This window comes from Rhinopithecus roxellana, chromosome 1, assembly GCF_007565055.1.
Source record: "Rhinopithecus roxellana isolate Shanxi Qingling chromosome 1, ASM756505v1, whole genome shotgun sequence".
Classification (NCBI taxonomy): Eukaryota; Metazoa; Chordata; class Mammalia; order Primates; family Cercopithecidae; genus Rhinopithecus; species Rhinopithecus roxellana.
Window position 1 is genome coordinate 163,300,107 of NC_044549.1, and position 23,167 is coordinate 163,323,273.

At 34.9% G+C, this 23,167-nt stretch overlaps 1 long non-coding RNA gene across 1 annotated transcript in view; it reads right to left on the bottom strand.

The window, feature by feature from the left end:
• Positions 1-23,167, bottom strand: part of LOC104682838 — a 557,507-nt gene that overhangs the window by 453,753 nt on the left and 80,587 nt on the right. The window contains exon 2 of the long non-coding RNA XR_750739.1: positions 302-355. This is a non-coding gene — a long non-coding RNA (uncharacterized LOC104682838). The remainder of the gene's footprint in view (positions 1-301; positions 356-23,167) is intronic.

The following is a 23,167-nucleotide window of genomic DNA, read 5'->3' on the forward strand; positions in this document are numbered from 1 at the left end:
CTGAAATATATATTCTTCAGTATTTTGTTTTTTATTGAATATTGTCCTACTGTATGATTCATGATAACATATCAGGACCAGAACCAGGATCAAGCAAATGAGGTATTCATATCATGTATATAATTTAAGAAAGTAGTAAAATCTTATTAATCAAGCTGATTAATATCTTAACACAATTCCTTACTGCAATATTTTAAATTACCAAAAATAATGCAAAATTCACATTGTACAAAATATCATATTTTAAAATAGATATAGGGCCCAACTGTAATCATGCAAAATGCTGCCTCACATTTCTTACCTTAATTCTGGCTCAGTGGCAAAACGTCTGCCCTCTTGTTTTCCTCAAATTGCACTGTAATGGCAAAAAGTTATTTTAAGTAGGAAACAAAAACAACTGTAAAACAGAAAGGAGTGCAATTCAAGTTTTCAAATAGTTAGAAGATAAAGAGTCGACAAGATCAAATTTAAAGGAAAATCACACTGAATTTCAGTCCAGACATAATATATATGAGCTGAGTCCACAAATGTTCTGAGCTGAATCAACAAATACAAAGATAAAAATATTCAACAAATGTCAAATGATCAAATGTTAAAAAAAAAAAAAAAGTTGATGTTAACAAATGTAAAAAGTAAGGGAAATCTGACAGAGAAGAGTTCATGCCAAACAATTGGGTATTTTTCCTCAATCATTTTAATCTAATCTAATTTTTATTTCAATGTGTCTTAGGAATGGGATTTTTTACAGTAAAAAATTACAATCATAGAGAAGAACATAAATAAGAGAGAAGGACTGGGATGAATAAACAGAATCATAAATGCTAAATAAAACAACAAAATAATTCAAGGAACAAAATCTTAACTTGAAAGACGCTAGGAGTTATTGCAGACATAAAAAGTAGGAATAGCGAAATGAAAAATAGCAAGCAGAGAATTAGGAAAACACTTTTAAAACTAGCATTATAGTTGCCAAAATCATTTAAGATAATTAACACATGGGTTGCATAAATACGTTTTTAGAGTAGACATCTGAATTATTTATCGAATATAAATGCAGTCATATTCCCAGAATCCAGATTACCAAGGCAAGAAGTACTTGCTAAGGTAATTAAACTAGCTGCTATATAAAACCACTTTGCCTAAATTTCATCCCTTGCTGAAAGTCAGTGAGCACTTCTGGAAAGCTCTTCTTTAAGCACTGACTCAGAAATCAAATCAGTTTTCATCTTTCATTCAACATCTTTTGGCTTCCAAGGTTCATTGGCATCTGTCAGCCTTCCAATATGAAAGGAAAAGATAAATGAGATAGACCACTACCTACTTACACCAACTCGTACTAAAAGGGACACACATGACCCCAGTTAGCTTACTCTTGGCCAGAACTGGTCACATGGATCCTAACTACATGAAAGGGGTGCTGGGAAATTATGCTTGACTGTATTCCAATGGAAAATAAAATGGTTTTGTAACTATATGGGTTTTACCTGACACTTTCCAACTAGATCACTTGCGACAGAAATTTAGAGGTATGAAGGGAAATATCCAACTAATCCATCATTCATCTAAAGGAAATTCTAAATGGAGATGAGAAAAAAAAATGAGGAGAAGAAATAATTAAAAAATAGAAAATAAGTGTTTGGAAATGAAGAAACAGTTATTTAATCGAGGTGGCATGTTGAATGGAAAACAGGACTAATGAAGTATTATCCATATGTACACATATTGAATTTCCATTTCCTCAAAGATAAAAAGAAAATTCTAAAAGCTTTTAAATAGGAACAGAAAGTTATTTACACAGAAAACATTATAGAAACAGCCATACACTGTCTTAACAACACTGAATATAGAAAATAATTTTAAAAGTCCTCAATTCTGAGGGGAAAAAATATCACCTTTAAACCTGGAGTTTCATCCCCAATCAAATGTGAGGGCAAAATAAAGATGTTTTATTTATGAAAAAGGTTACAACATTCATTATTCTCTAAGTACATTTGTTTTGTTTTGTTTTGTTTTGTTTTGTTTTGAGAAGGAGTCTCGCTCTGTTGCCCAGGTTGGAGTGCAGTGGCGGGATCTTGTCTCCCTGCAACCTCCACTTTCCGGGTTCGAGTGATTCTCCTGCCTCAGTCTCCCAAGTAGCTGGGATTACAGATGCATGCCACCATGCCTGGCTAATTTTTGTATTTTTAGTAGAGACGGGTTTTATCATGTTAGCCAGGATGGTCTCCATCTCCTGACCTCATGATCTGCCTGCCTCGGCCTCCCAAAGTGTTAGGATTATAGGCGTGAGCCACCATTCCTGGCCAAGTACATTTTAAAAACATATTCATCGGGATGTAATTTCAATGAAATTAAAAGTAATTTAACTCAGGAGTAACATGAGCTGAAATAAACAATGACAATTGAACATAATGGAGAATGGGAATGCTAGCAAAAAATAAAGTGTAATTCAACACAGTGAAATACATACACAAGTCATAAAGTCTAACACACTGAAATACATAGACAATTTGAAATTTTGTAAGATGTAAGACTGCATTTTCTTTTACCTGGTTTCAACTACACAATTTCATCATTGTATGAATGTGATGTACATGTACATAATCATAATATTATGAATACTATTATTGCTTTCTCTTTTGAAAATCAAAATACAGACAAACCACAAGTAATTCAATGCTATTTAATGAAATAGAATGTATATTCTATAAACCTTATAAATGTAAAATACAATATTTATAGTAATTGGAAGGGGGAAGAGAGATGAAATAAATAAAGTCCTTATTCCATTCTCTTTTATAGCACAAAATTAGTAGGTGTTTTCAAAGCTTGATAAATCAAGAAATAAATATTAAATTTAGAATTTAACACTAGAAGTCAGTCTCTGAAAATAATAGTAATACATCTAACAATATTGGGATTAGAGGGTAGAAGGGAGAAAATGGGAAGGTGGGTAGTAACACATGAATATTTTCTAAAGCAGCGAGATTGTAAAGCTTGTCTAGAACACAAAAATCAGGAATGAAGATATATTATATATATATATATATATATATATATATTGCATAATCTTAAAATGTTAAACAAAGAAAAACTAAAGCCAGAAATATTTTCAGTATTTTGTTATCTAATGAATGGGGTTAAAGGAAAGGCGTTAGTAAAATTTTATTTCCCTCTCAATGGTTGCTATTTTTAATATGTGAAAACATTAATTGTATACCTGTTAAATAAAAATAAAATACTACACGTATTATCCCAATATAAAGTAGTCCTCAGGAATGATATGCAATTTACAGATTCTGTCATGTTTCTCAGGAAGACATGTGCTCAATTTGTAAATTTATTTGACCTGGGAATATTTATTTAAAATGCCTATTTTTAAACCATATGACACTGTCTAACTATAAGGGCTATAAGGTTAAATGGTACTTATGAAATTGTGTCTATTATTCTAAACTATACATTTTTTAAGTATGCGGTGAAGAGAAACTCTTAGCTTGGTGCCATAAAAAGTAAAACAGAACTTGGAAAAAAGTGAGGCAAACCACTGTGACATTAAAGCAGAGTGTGAAAAACAGCAGAAAACTAATGTCCAAAGGGGAGGAATGTGAAAATCAGTGAAACTTGGAGTTTTGAGAAGTGCGGATAAGACATAGCGAAGCCCTGGAAGGGATACTGGAAGTGCCTTGCCTAAATATCGTTGGTTGCTAAAGTAAGTCTCAGTCTCAGGAACCAAGATCAGCTTTCTTTTCTAGGCTAATACTAAAAACTTGTTTATAAAAAATACATACATACATATATGGCAAAAGATTGTAAAATTCACATTTCTGAGAATATACACAGCAAACATGATTATGTCTTTCTGTGGTTTCTGTTTTATCTTTGTCAGAAGATATACACTTGTGAAATTAAATGTTTCAAATGTAAAGCTGTTGAAACTTTAAATTATTCTGGGCCTTGTGAGAAATGTGGCTATGTGGCCTGAGTCAAGTGGCACGTAGCTGCAACTTCTGCCTTTTGTTGCTGCAAATAATTAGGAAGACCGGATGGTTCCAGAGATGATGCCCCTTCTGATCACTACACAACTCACTGAGTATAAAGTTATCTTCCTTGGAATGTAGCAACCTGTAACCAATAGGATTGCTGTAACATGCACTGGTCTTGTGTGGGAAATGTAATTCTGCTAAAATGTATCTGTCTCTGCCTATATAATTTGACTGACCCAATTTGAAGTTGGTGCTTCACGGGTGATCACCCTCAAGTTCGCCCTTCAGTAAACTCTAAACTTAATCATATTTTCAGAATCTCATTATTTAAGGCTAACATACTTATTTTTTGTTTTCATTTTTATCTTCACAGATATTTATGGTTTTATAGCTGGTCCTTTTTGGGTTACCAATTTATTCACTTACTGCATTTCATTAGGCTGGACTACTAAGGTTTGTTTTAAGGCTTTCTGTAGAAATAAGTTTGTAAATTCCCCGTAAGTAGCTAAAAGAAAGCTTTCATTAAAGTATAACATTTTCAAATATATCCACTAATCAACCTTATTAATTATTGTATTCAGACAATCTACATCTTATTTTCACGATACCTATAATATGCTATGAGTGGATGCTTCCATTGTATGTCTGTCAATTTATCCTTGCCATATTTGAGATCTCTGAGTTATATATTTAAATCAATATGCACTGTGATAACGATAAATGGGTCCAAGTTGTGTATATTACCTTTATCCTTTATCATTTTACATTATCTATTTTTATTTTGTTTCTTCTTTGGTGTGTTTGCTTTTTTTGTTTGTTTCTTTTTGAGACAGAGTTTCACTCTTGTTGCTCAGGCTGGAGTGCTGTGGTATGATCTCAGCTCACTGCAACCTCTAGCTCCCAGGTTCAAGTAATTCTCCTGCCTCAGCCTCCTGAGCAGCTGGGATTACAGGTACAGGCCACCATGCCCAGCTAATTTTTGTATTTTTAGTAGAGAAGGGGGTTTCACCATGTTGACCAGGCTGGTCTCCAACTTCTGACCTCAGGTGATCCACTTGCCTTGGCCTCCCAAAGTGCTTGGAATTATAGGCATGAGTCACTGCACCTGGCCTCGATTTTTATTTTATTTGATATATTATGCCCCAAATAAACTTAATTGACTGTTTATCATATACCAACTATCTTGTTTAATATGTCAGGCATGTATTTTTTAAAATTAATTTTTCAAAATTAAAATTATTTTAATCTTGAAATTTCTAAGACATATATATTTATTCAATATATGTAGTTAGTTTAAAATTTTGATCTATTAGAATTTGGTATTTTAATGAGTACAAATTTTCCATTTATATTAATATTTATATATTGAATTAATTCTGCCTTTCTTCTTTTAAAATCACTTTTTTGCTACATTGCTCTCTACCATATTACCATATAATTTTTTCTCCAGTTGTTTTGTGGTATGCCTATGTTTGAACAAACATTTTTCCTCCTGCCAATTTGTAACATACAGAATCCTTTTAGAAATTCTAATGGTTGCTATTTTAATGGGAATGTTTTTAACGATCTAGTCTGATTCAGTAGACAGGACACCATAGTGTTCATTAGGAGAGCTGAGAAAATTAGTACAATCACATCCGTCTTCCTTTCCCTTTTTTAATTTACTGGTTTTATGTAGTTATCATATTACTTTTTTTTTATTATACTTTAAGTTCTAGGGTACATGTGTACAACGTGTAGGTTTGTTACATATGTATACATGTGCCATGTTGGTGTGTTGCACCCATTAACTAGTCATTTTCATTAGGTATATCTCCTAATGCTATCCCTCCTACCTTCCCCCACCCCACAACAGGCCCCAGTGTGTGATGTTCCCCTTCCTGTGTCCAAGTATTCTCATTGTTCAATTCCCACCTATGAGTGGGAACATGCGGTGTTTGGTTTTCTGTTCTTGTGATAGTTTGCTGGGAATGATGGTTTCCAGCTGCATCCAAGTCCTTACAAAGGAAATGAACTCATCCTTTTTTATGGCTGCATAGTATTCCATGGTGTATATGTGCCACATTTTCTTAATCCAGTCTGTCATTGATGGACATTTGGGTTGGTTCCAAGTCTTTGCTATTGTGAATAGTGCCACAATAAACATACGTGTGCATGTGTCTTTATAGCAGCATGATTTATAATCCTTTGGGTATATACCCAGTAACGGGATGGCTGGATCAAATGGTATTTCTAGTTCTAGATCCTTAAGGAATCACCACACTGTTTTCCACAATGGTTGAACTACTTTACAGTCCCACCAACAGTGCAAAAGTGTTCCTGTTTTTCCACATCCTCTCCAGCACCTGTCGTTTCCTGGCTTTTTAATGATTGCCATTCTAACTGGTGTGAGATGGTATCTCATTGTGGTTTTGATTTGCATTTCTCTGATGGTGAGTGATGATGAGCATTTTTTCATTTATTACTTTCAGTTTTTTGTTATTGTTATTACTGTTTTCTGTAGGTTCCTCTTATTCATTTATACAATATATCTAAACCTCTTTTTTTTTTTCTTTATTCAGTGTAAATATTATCTATTAACTTTTGGGTAAGGAAGATATGAAAACAAACTCGATTACATTTTTTCTCCTTTCTCTTGTCCACTTTGAGAATTTTTGTTGTTGTTTCTATCTTATTGTTTAAGTTTATATTGGAAAGATAATATAGTAATTTGTGATATATTCAGCAATATATTGCAGAATTGATTTCTTACTAGTTACACATTGTATTGCAGTGATTCTCAGCCATGTTTACCAAGTGTTTTTCTCTCAACTCTTGATGAGTGGACATCCATGCTAATTTTTGTGTGTGTATGTGTGTATGTGTGCATGTGTGCGTGTGTGTGTGTATCATAACTTACCTTGTTGCTCTGGTTTTGAGCTGTTTTGATTTGAAGAAAATTACCTGACAATTTTATATGTGAATTACAACTTGACTATGTATAATATGCTTTCGACATGGTTCCCTTGAAACTGTTTCTCAAACTGAGCTACATGTTAGAATCAACCAGGGAGCTTTTAAAAGCCCAGGTTTTACCCCAGAATAATTAAACCAGAATCTGTGGGACTGAGAAACACACACTAATTGATTTTTGTTTGTGTCTGTTTTCTCAATAACTCCTCAGGTGGTTCAGTGTTCGACTAGTTACCAAACCAGTGTCTTAGAATATGGTGAGCCTCACTTGGCTACACCTAACATTGGATTTGAGGCCAGCCCAAATTTGCACAGGCTGCTCCCCCCGTCGCAATCCCACTACAAATTGCATTTGACTTCCTTTTTTCCTAAATAACTTTTCCATTGTTTTAAAAATTCAAGTACAAGTTGGGTTAAAATTTATCCACATCAAGTGGATCTGAACCTGCCCCCTTCTCTGTCCTAATGGTAAGCCACACATTGGCTGTAACTTTCTTACTGTCTGTACCTCTTTCACTTGTATTCAATTTTTCTGGCATCAAAGAGTTAGTGATTCTCCCGTGACATCATTAAAAGTTACTTTTGCTGGCCAGGCACGGTGGTTCATGTCTGTAATCCTAGCACATTGGGATGCCGAGGAGAGTGGATCATGAGGTCAGGAGTTCAAGAATAGCCTGGCCAACATGGTGAAACCCTGTCTCAACTAAAAATACAAAAATTAGCCGGGTGTGGTGGTATGTGCCTGCAGTCCCAGCTACTCAGGAGGCTGAGGCAGGACAATTGCTTGAACCTGGGAGGCAGAGGTTGCAGTGAGCCAAGACCACGCCATTGCACTCCAGCCTTGGCAACAGAGTGAGACTCTGTCTCGAGAAAAAAAAAAAAAAAGAAAAGAAGTTACTTTTGCCTCGGCCATAATCAAGTCAAGAAAGGACTGGTGAATAGCATAAGAAAATCTGATGATATCCTTTGACATCCCAGATTTGTTCTCTTTCTCTCTTGACTTGAGTTTGCCCAGTTCTGTAGCTCTGCTTATCATCTTATCACTGCTTCCCAGATGGGCTTTACTTCTGCAGGTATGAAACTGCTGCTGCTCCAAACTCTGTCCATCCTATCACAACTGCACAATGCCTCCCAGAAATGCTGAAAAACTTCTTGCTTATTTATTGTCCCCTATTTGTTGCGTCATTTCAGATAGCATTTGGAAGACAAGGAAGTGAAATGCGGGACAAGTCTCCATGTTGCTCTGAAGTGATCCCCTTCCATTATTATAAAATGCTCATAAACTTACACACAGAAGTAGCTGTTTCTTCAAAATCCACTTTTGTGTCATTAATCATCTCAGCCCGGCAAAAATAGTTTCAAAGTTATATGCAAATAAAAGGTGATCACAGAGTTAATGACCTCCATTTCAGAGCTGAGGAGATCCTGTGAAATCAAACTTCATATGCTATGACAGAAGTATGGGATTTTAGTCATGGCCTCGCTCCACCCACTCACAACTGGTAGCAATAGTTTAGAGTCATTTGTTACGGACTAGTAGCCTGACCCATTATCTTCATGTTCCTGGAATTTGCAAAACAAACAATGTATAACCAATCGACAGTTTATGTCATTTTAATGGAAAGTTTTGGTAAATAACTTAGGGATTGCCTCTTCTTTCTCTTTAAAAATTCACTTGTAATTGCTACTAAGGAGACTATATATTCGAAGCAACTTGAATGTATGCTCCCAGGTTGCAACCCTCATGCTTGGCCCACATGAACTCTCATATACTTTGCCTTAATTTTGGCTCAGCTTCTTCCTTTTAGGTTGACAAACACAAGTTGTACATGATATATTTGATGAATGATAACCTTCTTTGGGATTGCAGAAATTGCCACACACATACACACACACACACACATTTTGTAAATGATTACAAAATGCCAGTCTTCAAAAGCTGTCATTCTGAAAATCAGGTCTTTTCAAATGCTTGACATTTTAAAAAGTACAAATTGAATGATGAAACTGTTTTCAACCTAATATCAATATAGGCATTTGTTGAAAAGCAATTTGAGTAGTATGCTTGTAAAAAGTGAAGACGATGCAAATGTTGAAGACTTTTAGGAATCCTCTAGCAGCCCTGGAGCCTACAGGAGGTCTAGCATGGACCATAACTATGTGAACAGGGAGTGTTATTCAAATCTGGACCAACCAATCCCAATCAGTCTAAGGCTCCAATCTGTGCTCATGGCCCCAAGAGGGAAAACAAATCGTTATTCAACTGCCTTGTTATACAAATAACAAAACTGAGATCAAGAGGTGGTAAATTACAATGCAATTGCTAGTTACATTGTTATCCTAGATAAGAGTAATTCTTGTCTTAGTTCCTGATTCTTCCCCCAGGATACTTAGTGAGAGAATAGATGACCTATGTGGACATCTTCCAGACAATCCGGTCCAAGTTTTACTATCAAAATATTATAGATCCCATACCAAAAATAGAAGAATTCAAATGATCTCTAAAGTCTGCCACAGCGTGCAGTTCAGACAATGAGAAACATTACCATGCTAAGGCTTAACACACTGAAAAGGAGATTCTGAGAAGAATGAATTTGTTTTATCCTCAGAATAAAGATACAGGAAATTAATTTGTTTTAGAAAGAAATACTGATAGACCTGAAGTAAACACTGCTATGGAACTATGTAAGCCCTGAAATTGATTATTTGTGCCAAGCTGTATGTTAAGAATATAGATTGTACTACCGAATTCATTAGACAACTAATACCAAGATAAGATTTTATTATCTTGGACACTATTTGCAGAACTGACATTTATAAGCTTCTGATAACTAAATAAATTTGAGTTAAAAACAAAAGAAATATGATAAAATGCATCTGAGTTAAAAACAAAATAAATATAATACTATACAGTGAAATATGCTTATATAAATACACACTTGTGACAGATGATATCATACATAGACTAAAATATATTTCAGAATCATCGTTGGGGTTTTGTTTTGTTTTGGTTCAGTTTTTGGTGGGGTAGTGAGATAGAGTCACCAGAAAAAAAAAAAATGTTAAGGAAATCAAAAAGGAAATCCAAAATTAGGTTGCTAAGAAACCAACCGATTAGAGGAACAGGAAGTAATCCAATAGTGCAAACCTTACATCTTTCAATCAAAAGTTTCTGTATTATTCTTAGCCTGAATGCCCCAATTAGCTATGCAGTGAAAAATAAACATATGACATTTAACAAACAAGGTCACGAGTGAGTGGTAGACTGAGAATCCCAATTTTTAACAACAACAAAGAAACCAAGTTTGCTTAGAAAAAGAAAACTTGAAAATAGATATACATAAAAATGTGAGGAAAAGTCTTATTTACATTGTTATTGAGGGTAGGAATGAGTTAGGTGCCAGATGAGATTTTATTTCAAAATACGGAACAGGCCAGGTATGGTGGCTCATGCCTGTAATCCTAGCACTTTGAGATGCCAAGGTGGGCAGATCATGAGGTCAGGAGTTCAAGACCAGCCTGACCAACATGGTGAAACCCCATCTCTACGAAAACAAACAAACAAACAAAAAGTACAAAAAGTAGTTGGCTGTCATGGCACGCACCTTTAATCTCAGCTACTTGAGAGGCTGAGCCAGGAAAGAGAATCGTTTGAACCCAGGAGGTGGAGGTTGCAGTGAGCTGACATTGCACCACTGCACTCTGGCCTGGGCAACAGAGCAAGACTCCATCTCAAAGATAAATACATAAACAAACAAACAAACAAACAAACAAATAAATAAATAATAAGGACCTAGAATATGTAGGGTTTTGTACTGTGGATTATTTGAGTTTCTTCTACAAGTTGCTAGCAAGATTAACGAAACTCAGCTAATTCAGTCCATTTAAGACACAAAGGATTTAAACAACAGATGGCTGGTTAAGCTACATATACGTATAATATCTGTAAGCAGAGATTATACTTTCTTTTCAAGAGACTACCAATTATTCAATTTTAAGATGTCTATTAAGCTATGACACCAATTAAAAGTGTTTTAAAGAGGAAAAAAGCAATTCTCTCCATAGATGTAGAAAGTTATTTGATTAAATTCGATATCAATTCTTGATGAAAACTCTTTTTAAAAAAAGTAACAGTTGCTATTTTAACATGGTAAGTATATATGTCAAACCAAGATATGTATTCTAAAATAAAAGTTGGCAACATGCTTGTCATTATGCAATGGGAGCATTCCTGTTAAACACGGAACACAACAAGTAAACATTTTATCACTGTTAACAGTGAAGAGCTTTGAAGAGCTTCCAGGAGTGTGCTCCAATGCAATTATACAAGAAAAAAAAAAAAAAAAAAAAAAAAAAAAAAAAAAAAAAAAAAAGCAAGCTCTGCTAGAATTTAAGTTCCTTTAGGGTCATGATTTGTTTCTAATTCAATACATACTTACTGACATAATTTTCAAAGTAATAAATGAAGACAAAAAAGGCAAAATCATCTATATTTCAAAATTACTATGATCATTTATTTAAATACTCCAGAGATGGAACTAATAAGCAATTACATCTAAGAGGGGAATTCAATATGTTGACTGGTTATAAAGAGATAGATAATTCAATTCACAAAGAACTTCTAGAATTTATATGAAGACGATTTTAAGATTCTTAAGGCAAATGAAGAATATTTGAATAGATGGCGTAACATACTTAATTTGAAGCTAGATGGAATTCATAATTTTAAAGAAGCAATTAAAACTGTTAATCAATAAATTTGATCTTTAACTATTAAAACTGAATGTACATTAAATATAAAAACTGGAATAAGTAAGAATAACCAGGAGCAAGGATACATCCTGTCAATTATAAAATATTTCAGTTAAAAGAGTTTGTTTAATATTTCAAGAATACTTTCAGTAAAACAGAAAGTACAGAAATAGATTCAAATAAATATAAACATATAGAATAAAATAAGATTTGTACCTCAAATCAATGAAAGAAAATGGATGAATTAACATACTGAGGCAGAAAAATTGAGAATAATTAAAGCCAATTTACCATACTTCCAAAATAGAATGTTATAAGTTATATATGAACGGCTGAAAACATAGGGAAATGTGTGAGAACTCAGAGCCATAACAAAATGAGAAAGTGAAGATGACTACATTGGTTTTAAAAGCTAACAAACATAAAGTCAAAAGACCAATAATAAACAGGGAAAATTGTAGTTTTTTGCACACATAGCTTACACAGGATTAATTCCAGTTTTATATTTATAAACATACATACTCCTTGACGTTATAAGAAAAGAAACAAATCCCATTTAGGAAAAAAAGGAGGGAAAGAATTTCAGAAAAATTTTACAGAAAATAAGAAAAATGAATGATATCTTTATAATATATAATAAATACTTAAACATTTTAATGCGTTCACAATTTTAAAAATATATATTAAGTAACAATGAGACAGCACTTTTAACCAAACAGACTGACAAAATGTTGATTATACAAGTGCTGGTAGACACCTGGAAAAACTCAGTCATCCAATATGGTAAGAGTATAAATTTTGCTTGGAAATTTGGCATTGTCTATTTCAATTTCAACTACACACTCTCTTTGACTCATATTTTGCTTATAGGAATCTTCCTTGGATCACATGTCCTATGTCAAAGACTGAATGCTATTTAAGAGAAAGAACTCTCTTAATTTAAGCCACTCTAACGTAATTATGTATTTTAGTACAATAATATTGAAACACTAGGTCTTGTTCCTTAACCAAACCAAGGCTCCTATACAAAGGACATATTCCTAGGAGAGTGCTGAGCTTAGTCAGATAGAGGAGTGAAGTTGATTTGGCATTTTCTCACCTCCAAAGGCTTTAGCAAACTCACTCATAGTGGTAAAAGTCATTCTCTATTAAACAGCTAGGAGGCAGAGATTGTCCTAGATATTACATACACATCCCTTCTAATCATTCCATCTCTCATCAGGGTAGATAATCTTATCTGCATATTTAAAATAAGGGAATTAGCTTTTCATGAGTGGAAGATAAATGTTAGACCCTGTAGGAGAAGAGAGATGATAACATAGTAGTACATTCTGTGTATGAAGGGAGTGGTATTAGCATTCCAGCAATAGCTGATCTCTCTTTCTGAGCCTGGAGAAAACTCAGTATCGCCTTATGTTAATCTCTAGGTCAATGCAATTAATTTCACTCTGAGAAAAACCGCTTTCTTTAAATTTATATAACTTAACACCACAAGCTAGAAGTCAGCAGAAGTTAAATTTTGATTTATAAAAGTATTCTTTTAATCACCCTGCAGTATAAAGAAAGAAGCTTAGAAGTTCTTCATACTGAAGCTAGACAGAAGAAAACCTTCCTGAATACAAGATTTGCTCAATGTAGTAGACTATTTATGTGAAGAAGATCGGATAATTCTTATTTATGAAAGTCTGAGTACCACTGAGGATATGTACAGCTGCAAAATCTTTAAACCCTTCAGACACTGGCTTCAGAAACAGGAACTTACAGCCTTATGTAAGAAGAAACAGAGGTGGAGAGTAGGTTCAGGACAAGTTAACAGATTGGTTTGATGATATTAGAGCTTCCAGTCAGCTTCTCTGTGAACTTCCTTCAAGGTTATAAAATGACTGCTAGCTAATAAGCATCATATGCTAAAATTAAAAAAAAAAAAAATGGAGTGGGTGGGGGAGATTTTAGATATGTGTTTTTCTTAAGGATAAAGACAATTTCCCAGACATCTTCATAACACTTCCATTTATTACCATTGACCAGGGTGGTGTTTCATGCCCATATCAAAATAATCTCTGGTCAAGATTCTGGAATTCCCACAGGTAGTTCACTTTAATCAATATAATGTATAGGATTGAAGAGAAGCCCACAAAACACATATGGCCAAGCCTGAGCAACTAGTATCTGAAAATCTATCATTGCATCACATTTCTTTTTCAATACAGAATAGCAAATAATGACTCCTCAAGACATTTTTTTAAATGTTTTATTTTTTCTATTTATTTCTCATATAATTCCTTGCATAAAATTACTAAAAGTGATGCATTTTCTTTTTTATTTTAGCACATTAAGTCTTATAAATATATCTTATAAAATTTCATAATTATTAAATTATTTTTCATTCTTGTTTTTTTGCCAATAGGACCAAGATTGCTAGCATAATCCCCAAAGTGACTCTAATAGTTGAGACAATATCCTGGTCGGTAAACCTCTTCTTTAAGTAAATAATAAAATATTACTAATTAGCTTTTTTATTCACTCTTTTGCAAATGAAGCTTTCGATTCAGGTGCTTCCACAGTCTCAGTTAATTTCAAAACCTAAGAACTGAAGAAGTCCACTAATTTAGGAAAAAAAAATCTGTGGATTTATTTTATTTCTACTGATTGAAATATATTGGATTTTAGAGGAAATGTCTTTTAGTTCCAAATTATGTATATTATGCAGCCTCTGTATGTATTTTCTGAGTGATTTAAATGAATTTGAATCAGCTCATTAGGTTCCAGACTGGCGCTGAACATAATGACTCATTCCTAAATTAATATTGTCTACCCTGAACTACTCCTGTCTAAATCACTTTAATCACTGAAAAGATTCATACTTTTCAAAAGGATGGCCACATTCAAATGAATTCTGCAACAGTTCATTAGGTAATGTCATTTATGTTCCCTGGGTCAGCAAATGTGTTTCTGCTTGACTGTAAAATGGACTGACTATGAGCAGATAAACAGGTACTTTGTATGCATTTGACGTTCATACATGCACAGAAGGGAGGTATTGTGTTGGCATGAAGTGTTTCAGTTTGGGACATTGCTATGTTTCAGATTCAGATTCAGCTTCCCCCCCCCCCTTTTTTTTTCTTTCTTAACCTTTCAGCTGTATAGTACACATGTTCCTGTCTTTCAGAAGCAGTTGAGGTGTCAAATCCTTTGTCACATCTCACTGACATTAGGCCATTAGAAAGGAGTTTCTTACAGTATTTTAGCAAGGCACAATATAAAGCAAACTCTTAGGAAGAGCATCGTGTTTGACACTAAAATTTGATGGCACTCAAATGAAGGCTACTTCAGGAAGACCCTAGAAGCAACAGACATGATCACAGCCTTATGAAATAGTAGGTTAGCAGGTAAATAATCTCAGACTTTCTCCTGTGCCCCTGGAAGTTGTCGGCAATGACAAGAACAAAATGACAAACTGAATGTGCTTAGCATCTTAGCATATTGATGAGTTACCTTTGAAATCAACTCATCCAATAGTTCTGGAACGTGTATCGCAGAATACATGTCAGGCCAGTTCTACATGCGTCACCAGGGGAAGCATATTCTGCCTTATCCTAGGAGGTTCTCCCTCAAGTGAGAACCAAAAGGACTAGCAACTTAGCTCACAGTTCCAGAAGTAAGATAAGAACTTTAACTGTAGCCTCAATAGTGAATTCACTGATTGACTAATCTATTAATTCATTCAAAAGCATTTAGTATGTAAAACATCGATGTGTTACTGAGGGCTTACTGTGAGCTAAATATAAAACAAGTATTTTTTAAATATTCCGTCTCACTTTCTCTTTATAATAATTCTATGAAGTGAGTATTAAGAGCCACTATTTTAAAGATAAAGAGATGTCATATTGTAATTGTCAAACGGGTTCTTCCTGCCTGCTGCACAAACAAAACCAATTCACTGAGACCATGGTATTGCAGTAAATAAATAATTTAATTAACACAAGACCAGCCATGCAGGAGGAGTTATCACTGAACTCAATCTCCCCAAAGGCTCAGTGGTTAGGGTTTTTAAAGGATAGTTTGGGGAGCAGGAGATTAGGAAATAGTCACTGCTGATTGGTTGAGGATGTAATCATAGAGATGTGGAAAACAGTCCTTGTGCACTGAGTCTTCCTCCGGATGGGGGGCCACAGGACTGGTTGGGTGATGAGTCATAAGTCTGGTTAGGGTCAGTCTGAAAAACAATAAAATGCTAATCTCAGGTTCTTAGTGGTGATGAGATCTGTAGGAACAATTGGAGAAGTCACAAATCTTGTGACCTCTGGCCACGTGACTCCTGAATAGTAAGGGATTGTAAATACTATGCCTACATCTTGGCAGAATTCAGGCCCCTCCCATAATTATAATCTTGTTGTCTTTTATTAGTCATGCAAAGGCAATTTTACGACAAGGAGAGGATCAGTTTTAGGGAAAGAATATTACCATCCTTGCTTAAAAGTTAAACTAAAATAAATTGCTCCCATGGTTATCTTGGCCTACGCCCAGGAATAAGCAAAGACAGCCAGCCTGTGAGGATAGAAGTAAGATAGAGTCATCCATTCTAGATTTCTCTCACCATCATAATCTTTGCAAAGGCATTTTCAATTCCCTTCTTGGGTTTCAGCACACCTCAATCCTGAGGTGGGAGCTACAGAGATGGGAAAAGGCTGATGGTGCTCTAACTTTTTCTGCTGATGGAGAGTATAGCTGGGGTTGAGACTGGGCCTGGGGTGAAAAGAATGAAATCACTTTGCAGTTGTCTGCATGTATTCAGGGTGCCTGGTTGGGGTCCTAAGGTTTGTATGATAAAGATTAATATTGTTACTCACAGCTTTAGTATAGCACTTAAGTGAACAGTGGACCATAAGACAAATAATGAGCCCTCAAATAAGGAGTCCATATGGAATTTACTTGAAGTCTTGAGGCATCCAGGTGAATAGCCTCAAGAACCAGTCAGATATGGAGTCATAAACAAAGAGTCAAAAACAATGGACAAGGCTGGAATCTAATAACAGGTATAGTTTTAATTTGCTTTTCTCTAATGATCAGTGACATTCAGCTTTTTTTCATATGCTTGATGGCCACATATATGTCTTCTTTTCAGAAGGGTTTGTTTATGTCCTTTGCCCACTTTTGAATGGGGTTGTTTTTCTCCTGTAAATTTATTTAAGTTTCTTATAGATGCTGGATAATAAACTTTTGTTGGATGCATAGTTTGCAAAACTTTTCCCCCATTCTGTAGGATTTCTGTTTACCCTGTTGACAGTTTTTTTTTTTTTTTTTTTCTGTGCAGAAGCAATTAAGTTTAATTAGATTCCATTTGTCAGTTTTTGCTTTTGTTGTGATTGCTTTTGTTGTCTGTCATGAAAGTTTTGCCCATTTCGATGTGCAAGATGGTATTGGCTATGTTGTCTTCCAGGGTTATTATAGCATTGAGTTTTACATTTAAGTCTTTAATTAATCTTAAGTTGATTTTTGTATACGGTGTAAGAAAAAGCGCCAACTTCAATCTTCTGCATATGGCTATCCAGTTATCCCAGCACCATTTATTGAATAGGGAGTCTTTTCCTCATTGCTTGTTTTTGTCATCTTTGTCAAAGATCAGATGGCTATAGGTAAGAAACCATCTCACACCAGTCAGAATGGCTATTATTAAGAAGTCAAAAAATAACAGATGCTGGTGAGGTTGCAGAGAAAAAGGAATACTTATACGTTGTTGGTGAGGATATAAGTAAGTTCAACTACTATAGAAAGCAGTATAGCAATTTCTCAAAGAGTTAAAAGCAGAGCTACCATTCTCCCCAGCAATCCCATCACTAGGTATATCCCCATATGAATATAAACCATTCCACCATAAAAAACACATGCCCATGAATGTTCATTGCAACACTATTCACAATAGCAAATACATGGATTCAACCTAAATGCCTATCAATGACAGATTGGATAAACAAAATGTGGTACATATACACCATGGAATACTATGCAGCCATAAAAATGAATAGATCATGTCTTTTGTGGGAACATGGATGGAGCTGGATGCTATTATCCTTAGCAACTTAACACAGAAACAGAAAATCAAATATTACATGTTCTTACTTGTAAGTGGGAGCTAAATGATAAGAACTTATGAACACAAAGGAGAAAATAACAGACACTGGGTTTACTTGAGTGGGGAGGGTGGGAGGAGGGAGAGGAGCAGAAAAGATAACTATTGGGTACTGGGCTTAATATCTGGGTGATAAAATAATATGTACAACAAACCCCTGGGACATGTGTTTACATAAGTAACACATCTTCACACGTACCCTCAAATCTAAAATAAGAATTTTAAAAAGTCTTTATGACAAATAATAAAATCACTTATGAAAAGTTAAATAAAATTAACATGTGTATTATAGTATTTTTCTAAAACATAATTTTTCTCTCTTCAGTTTTCCAGTTTTACCAAAGACAAATCATACTAGGACAAGTTTATTTGCAAAATAAGTTTTAGTCTTATTTTACTTGGTCTAATTATTCACAGACAATGCAACCGGAATAATCATTTGCCATATAGGTTTGTTTAAATAGGCTTTGCTGGAACTTTTTCATAAGGAATCTCAGATTAAACCTTTTAAAAGCTTCCCAAGCCTACTCAAGGATTTATCTGTGCCTGCAGATACCTGTATGAATTGGATGAATTCCTCTCTTCTTAAGGTCCCAACATAACTTAAGGTTCCTGGGCCTGTCAGAAAGTGACATTTTTAAGTTACCACAGGTCAGGAACCCTGTACAGGACAAAGTATTAGGCCAGATTCCCCAAGAGGATGTTATTGGCTTTGTAAGTCAAACTCAATTCCTTAAAGTAGTCTGAAAATATGTCATTACAGTCAAAGCCTTGGTAAAATCACCAATCTAATTACACACTGTCACAAAGGAAACTAGATACTTACTGAACTTATACAAATAATTGTATTGCCATAAATAAAGAATGCTTACAAATAGTTTTCAAGTTCTGGAGAAATTAAGTAGAGAGAAAGAAATGTAACTTACATTTTGCCCACAAGAGTAAAATTTACTCAATAGTTTAAAAGCTGTAAATATCTCAAAAATAAAGAAGCTTTTTGACTCTAAAAACAAAACAAAAACTATCAGCAATGTTTCAAGCCAAAAGTCATAAAAAGATTATTTCAGTCTTCTGTTAGTTCAATCTATGCAACTAACTCCTATTCTGTGTTCTTGATATTTATGAACGCATCAGCTCTCCATGAGAGTCCTGGAAGTTTGTTTACTCTATTACACTGACACAATTACTGAAGTTATCAGAAACCTGCATTCAGAAGTACCTGTTAAAGTCCTACAGCTGATTATAAAACCACCCTTTGAAAACGATCAAAGTAAACAAAGCTGTGGATGATGAAAGTCTTAGAACAGCCATTATTAATGATGCAATTGACACGGCAATTTTGTTATTTTTATGCTGTATAATAATTTAATGTAACAATCCTAATTATTACTGATAACATACACTAAGTCACATCAGAATTATGGGAGCCAGAGCCAGGTGTGGTGGCACACCTCTGTAGTCCCAACTACTCAGGTGGCTGAGGTGGGAAGACTACTTGAGGTCACAAGTTTGAGGCTGCACTGAGCCGTAATCACACAAGTGTATTCATCTGGTGACAGCAAGACACTGTCTCTAAAAAGAAAAAGAAAACATAAACAAACAAACAGAAACCCAAAACAGAATTATAGGAGTCTCACACAATTCTGGAATGCACACTAATAACATATTTATACAAATACAGCCCAAAGAAAACCAACTACCATTTCATAGTTGACAATGCTTCCTGCATGATTGTCACGTACCAAATAAGCCAAATGTCTCTTTTGGACTTCAGAGAAGCTAGTATCTAAAAGGTTAGTGATGTTAACAAGGGCTGCATTTATAACTTGAAATTTTGATTTTGGAAGGTTTATCAAATATTGAAAGTTTAAAACACCTGATATCACAAAGCAATATCACTATTCATCTAGTTGAAGTGATAACTTAAAAATTTCAAAAGGCAAGAACCTTTTGTCTTCAATAGACGAGGCTCAGCTTTCCAAACAAGACTAAATAAGATGACATGTGGCCAAGTAAACCTGTCTATTCTCTCTTTTCTCGTTTTTTCCTTGTTTTCCTACAATTTACTAGAAAGGCAAACACAAATATTTCTTTATCTCTCAATATTACACAACAATCCTGTTCAAAAGAGAAATGCAAATTCCACCTTTGCTTTAGTGTAGTATTAATGTTAGACACAATTTCTAATAAAACTTTATAAACAAATCTATCCATTCTTAATCATTTTGACCATAAGGTAAGATTTTTATACAACTTTTGTAATTTTTCATGATTTTCTATTAAAGAGCAGATCAATGCTCCAAGGAAACCATGTTATTCTGACATATAGGCCCAGATTCTGGTCCTGCAACAGTGTGCTTTTTATCTTAATGTATAATTTATAGAAAAACTAACTCCCTTTAAGTTTTGGCCAACTTGCTCATGCCCACAAAACCTCGTTTAAAATACCAGTTTTTCACAAATTACTTTTTCTTTGGTTTTGTTCTACCATTCTTTTGACTTAGGACAATCCTTAAAAATCTTGAAATGAGACCAAATTACTTTCCCTTTAACAAAAACTATATCCCCATGCCTTCTTATAATCTTTTACCAAAACACATTCTATTTTCCTTATATACTTTGCATGTAAAACTATGTCCCTACCAGTCTCAATTACATATGTTACAATGTTAACTCTTAGCAACTTTTATTTTTTGTGACAAACCTAGTAAATAAGCAATTTTAACCATATATCAGATTGCAGATCCCAAGACAAGGACAGAACTGTAGACAATATCTGACTTTTCCCAGCATAGTAAGATATTTGGCTGATACCATATGTCCACAGGTCTTACCTAGAATCTAATGGCTATAAAACAGACAAGTCAAACAATTATCAAACATGTCATAGAAGAATTTTTTGACCTTAAATCATCTAGCAAAGATAATACACAATATGCCTAATTCAAATGAAATGCCTAAATTTTGAGGACATAGATTTCTCTCAGTATCACAATCTTCGCAAAGGTGGTTTCAAAGTAACCTGCCTAACACCTTAGAATGCATAAGGGGCAGAAATAAGATTTCACTTTGGGTCTGTCTAACATTAAAGCATTCTCATTTCTCTATTTTCCACTGTCTCCTTTTATGTCAAGACTGGAGTTGGTGGAGTGGAAAGTTCAAGAGGTATGAAAACTCTTACTTGTATTCAAGGAGACCACTCAATACTTAATTGACGGTATTTATGAAACAAATTACTCCAAAACATAATGGCATAAAACATATATATTGTTATGATAACAGACTCTTTGTGACAAAAATTTGGACAAGACACAGTGGGGCCAGGTATTATCTGCTTCATAATGTCTGGGCTCTCGGGGGTGGGAAGACTCAAAGCCTGGGGTATGACTTAATGGCTAGGGGCTAAAACCCTGTGTTAGGCTATTCTTGTGTCACTAGAAATACCAGAGACCAGGTAATTTATAAAGAAAAGAGGCTTAATTAGCTCATGGTTTTGCAGGCTTTGCAGGAAGTATGGTGCTGGCATCCACTTGGATTCTGGCAAAGCCTCTGGGAGCTTTCAGTCATGGCAGAAGGTGAAGGAGGAACATTCATGTGACATGGTGAAAACATAAGCAAGTGAGAGTTGGAGGGGAAGTGCACACTTCTAAATGACCAGATCTTTTGTGAACTCAGATGGAGAGCTCACTTATTACCAAGTTGATGGCCCAAGCCGTTCATGAGGGATTATCCAAATATGTCTCACCAGGTCCCACCTCCAACATTGGCGATTGCATTTTAACCTGAGATCTGGATGGAGAAAAATATCCAAACTATATCAAGCCCTTTTGAAATTGTCTGCATTCAAGTTTGATGAATGATGCTGGCAATCTCTTAGGAGTTCAACTAGAGGTATCAGCTATGACATCTACCCATTGCCTTCCTATGTAGCCTGAGGTGCCTCCTAGTATAGTGGCTGTATTCCTCAAGTGAACGTTCCAAAGAAAGTAGGAAGAGGATGAATTACCTTTCTGTGACCTACTCTCAAGAGTCAAAGTTTCATGTCTGCTCTGGTCACAAGTCTGCCTAGATTCCAGGTGAGAGAACAAAGACATACTTCTCAATAGGAGGAGAGTCAAAATTGCATTGAAAACATAAGGAAAGGAAGACGGAATTAAGGCCATATTCAGTAAATGAAGTCTGCCACATTCTTCACTTGACTAAAATCCTGTAAAGAAGCCAGTAGATTGGAGAGAATAAGCTAAGCAAGTAACCAAAGGCTACAGATATCTCCACAGACTTAAGGAAGTAAAACCCCAAGTAACCTCTAGAATGGAATTCTAAGGAGCATGTTTAAACTGCTATTGATTTGAGCTAGTGGCTTGTGGCTGTTTTTCATGCAATCCTTTTTTTTAATCAGGAACTTAATTTTATTCTGTGTACCTCTGTGCATAGTGCAAAAGATCTCAAGTGATCCTAGGGCTCTTTAAGCAGAAAAGCTGTCAGTTTTTCTTTGTATTAAGTAGAAGAAATGGTTTGAGGAAAGATACATAAGACAAAGCTGCACAGCAAAAGCACATGTGTATTAGTCTGTTCTCACATGCTAATAAAGACGTACCCAAGACAGGGTAATTTATAAAGGGAAGAGATTTAATTGACTCACAGTTCCACATGGCTGAGGAGACCTCACAATCATGATGGAAGGCGAATAAAGAGCAAAGTCATATCTTACATGGCGGCAGGCAAGGCAGCGTGTGCAGGGGAACTCGCCTTTATAAAACCATCAGATCTTGTGACTTACTATCATGAAAACAGCTTGAGAAAGACCCACCCCCATGATTCAATTACCTCCCACTGTGTCCCTCCCAAGCCACGTGGAAATTATGGGACCTACAATTCAAGATGAGATTTGGGTGGGGACACAGTTAAGCCATATCACCATGTGAACATCTGAAATGCAAGTGCCATTGTGGAAAACTTACAGCATTACCTTGAAGAAATGAATTCTGCTATGAACTTATTTTGTAATAACATTTTATTTTTTTCTTACAAAAGTTACGATTAATATGTGAAAAACATGGATATTTCTGTAATGTGACTCAACTGCAGCTAGTGCCTATTTTATTTTTTTTTCCTTTTTTTTCCTTTTTCAGGAGTGATTAAAATGGAGAAATCTCTTTTCAACCTGCCACCACTACAAATTTTTGTAGGCCATTTATTTTTCCACTCTGTCATCTGGAATGAGTGGCAAAATACAAAACATCTATAGGAGTCAACAAGGTCATGTTAGTAAGGAAAGTGACTGGTGGAGAGGTAAGCTCTCTTTATATGAGACGTGTGCTAAGAAGGGAAGGGATAAATGTTAATATGG